The following is a 3567-nucleotide window of genomic DNA, read 5'->3' on the forward strand; positions in this document are numbered from 1 at the left end:
AGTTAGGGTTACGTTTATGGTACGGTCAGGGTTAGGGGAGATTTAGTGTGACGTTTAGTTTTAGGGTTAGGGTTACAGAGAAGTTTATGTTAAGCGAGAGGGTTGGGGTTAGGGGTTTGGGTTCAGGTCAGAGTCAGGGTTAGGGTTAGGTTTAGGGTTAGGGTTACGTGTAGTGTTAGTGTTAGTTTTGCTTAGGGTTCGGGTTTGAATGAAGTTAGGGTCCGCTTAGCGTTATGCTTAGGGTGAAATTCTGGTTAAGGGTGAGGGTTCGGCTCAGGGTTAAGGTTAGAGTTAGGGTCAGTGGTTAGGGTTAGGTTTAGGGTTAAGGTTAGTTTTAGGCTAAGGATTAGGATTAGAGTTAGGGTTAAGGGTTACTGTTTCAGTTAGGTTTAGGTTAAGGTTATAATTAGGGTTAAGTTTAGGGTTAGGGTAAGAGTTAGAGTTACATTTACAGTTAAGGTGAGGGTTCTGGGTAAGTGTTACCGTTAAGGTTAGGGTTAGGGCTAGGGTTAGGGTTAGAGTTAAGGTTAAGGGTTAGGGTTAGGTTTAAGTTTATGGTAGGCTTAAAGATAGGGTTAAGGTTAGGTTAGGGTTAGGGTCAGGGTTAGAATTAGAATTAGGTTTAGGGCGAGGATTAGGGTCAGAGTTATTGTAATGGTTAGGTTTCGGGTTACAGGTGGGCCAAGGTTAAGGTGAGGGTTAGGTTTATGGGGAGGGTTAGGGTTAAAGTCAGGGTGAGTTTTAGGTTAGGGATAGGGTGAAGTTTAAGATAGGGTGAGGGTTAGGGTTATGGCTAAGGTTTGGGCTTGTTTTCAGGTTAGTGTTAAGGTTATGTTCAGGGTTAGGGTTACGTTCAGGCGTTGTGTTCAGTTTTAGGGTTAGGGTTAGATTTAAGGTTAGGGTTAAGTTTAGTGTTACGTTTAGGGTTAGGGTCACGGTTGTGTTAGGCTTTGTGGTTGGGGTGAGGGTTAGTTTTAGGGTTAGGGTTGGTTAGGGTTAGGATTATCGTTATGATAAGGCGTTAGGGGTTAGAGGTGTAGTTTAGGGTTAGGGTTTGGGTGAGGGTTCCGGTTAGGCCTTGCGGTTCTGGTCATGGTTAGGTTTGGTTTAGGCTTAGGGTTAGGTTCATGATTCGGTTTCGGGTTAGTGTTAGAGTTAGGGTGAGAGTTAGTGTTAAGGTTTTTGCTAGGCTTTGGTGTTAGGGTTAGGGTTTGTGTTAGGGTTAGGTTTATCATTAGGGCTCAGGGGTTTCAGGTTAATGTTAGGGTTAGGGTTAGGGATAGCATTAGGGTTAGGGTTGTGGGATACGGTTAGGATTTAGGGTGCGGGTTACGGTTAGTTTTACAGTTAAGGTGAGGGATTAGGGTAATTGTTATGATTAGGGTTATAGTCAGAGTTAGGGTTTGGTTTAGGATTAGGGTTAGGTGTAGGGTAAGAATTAGGTTTAGGTCCATGTTGAGGGTTAGACTTAGTGTTCTATTTAGGGTCAAGGTTAGGGGTAGGGTTAGGATTAGGTCTAGGGTTAGGATTAGGATTATTTTAGGGTTAGGTTCAGGGCTATTGTAAGTGTTCGGTTTAGGGTTACAGATGGACTAGCGTTATTCTTAGAGTTAGGTTTAAGGTTAGGGTTTGGGTTAGGTCTAGGTTTAGGGTTAAGGTTATGGTTAGTGTTTGGATGAAGTTCAGGATAGGGTGAGGGTTATTTTTATGGTGAGGGCTAGGGTTTGGGTTTGTGTTCAGGTTAGTGTTAAGGATAGGTTTAGGGTTCGGTTAAGGTTAGACGTTATGTCTAGGGTCAGCGTTAGGTTAGGTTTAGGGTTAGTGTGAAGTTTAGGTTAAGGGTGAGGGTTATGGTAAGGGTTAGGATTATAGACGGTGTTAGACGTTAGGTTTAGGGTGTTAGGGTTAGGTTTATGGTTAGGGTAGATTTAAGTTTAAGTTTAATATTAGGGTTAGGGTTAGATTTGGGTTACTGTTCGTATTAGGGCTAGGGTTAGGGATAAGTTTGGGGATAGCGTTAGGTTTAGGGTTGGGGATACGGTTAAGGATTAGGGTGAGGGTTAGGGTTAGGTTTACAGTTAAGGCGAGGGTTTAGGGTAATTGTTATGGTTAGGGTTAGAGTTAGGCTTAGGGTTAGGGTGAAGTTTCAGTTAATAGTCAGGGTTAGGCTTAAGGTTAGAGTCGGGTTAAGGTTAGTGTTCGGGTTAGGTATAGCGTTAGGGTTTGGGTAGGGGTAAGGTTAGGGTTAAGGCTAGGTTTACGGTAAAGGGTAGGGCTAGCTTAGGGTTAGATTTAGAGTTAGAGTTAGTGCTAGGGTTTAGGATTATGGTTATGGTCAGGTTTAGAGTTATTGTTAGGGTTAGGGTAGAGTTAAGGTTAGGGTTAATTTAGGGTTAGAGAAAGGGTTAGGTTTAGGTCTGGGTTAGGTGTAGGATGCGGGGTAGGGTTAGGGTTAGGGGTTCATGGGAGGGTTAGTGTTAAGTTTACATTAAGCTGATGTTTTCGGGTGTTACTGTTAGGGCTAGGGTTAGCATTCGGTTTAGGGTCAGGGCTAGAGTTAGGGGATAGTTAAGGGTTAGCTTTACTTTCAGGGTTAGGGTTAGCCTTAGGTTTAGGGTGAAGTTTAGGTTAAGGATGAGGGTTAGGGTTAGGGTTAGGCATTTGGGTTAAGGTTAGGGTTAGGTTTAGGATTAGGCTTAGGGTTAGGGTTAGGTGTTTGGGTTAATGTTAGGGTCAGGTTTAGGGTTCGGCTTAGGGTTAGGGCTACAGCTGGGGTAAAGTTTAATTCAAGGGTGAGGGTTGAGCTTAGGGTTAGCGTTAGGGGTTAGGGTTAGAGCTTAGGTTAGGATTAAGTTTAGGGTTAAGGTTAGGTTTAGATTTAGGGTTAGGGTTAGTGTTAGGGTTAAGTCATGTTTAGGTTTAGGGCTAGGTGAAGGTTATAGATAGGGTTAGGTTAAGGGTTGAGTTTAGGTTTAGATGGTAAGATGAGGGTTAGTGCTAGGTTTCCATTTAAGCTGAGTGTGTAGGGTAAGTTTTAGGGTTAGGATCAGGGTTAGAGTTAGAGTTAGGGTCAGGGTTAGTTTTGAGTTTAGAGTTAGGGTTACGTTTATGGTACGGTCAGGGTTAGGGGAGATTTAGTGTGACGTTTAGTTTTAGGGTTAGGGTTACAGAGAAGTTTATGTTAAGCGAGAGGGTTGGGGTTAGGGGTTTGGGTTCAGGTCAGAGTCAGGGTTAGGGTTAGGTTTAGGGTTAGGGTTACGTGTAGTGTTAGTGTTAGTTTTGCTTAGGGTTCGGGTTTGAATGAAGTTAGGGTCCGCTTAGCGTTATGCTTAGGGTGAAATTCTGGTTAAGGGTGAGGGTTCGGCTCAGGGTTAAGGTTAGAGTTAGGGTCAGTGGTTAGGGTTAGGTTTAGGGTTAAGGTTAGTTTTAGGCTAAGGATTAGGATTAGAGTTAGGGTTAAGGGTTACTGTTTCAGTTAGGTTTAGGTTAAGGTTATAATTAGGGTTAAGTTTAGGGTTAGGGTAAGAGTTAGAGTTACATTTACAGTTAAGGTGAGGGTTCTGGGTA

Source organism: Elephas maximus, chromosome 3 (genome assembly GCF_024166365.1).
Source record: "Elephas maximus indicus isolate mEleMax1 chromosome 3, mEleMax1 primary haplotype, whole genome shotgun sequence".
NCBI classification, from domain to species: Eukaryota; Metazoa; Chordata; class Mammalia; order Proboscidea; family Elephantidae; genus Elephas; species Elephas maximus.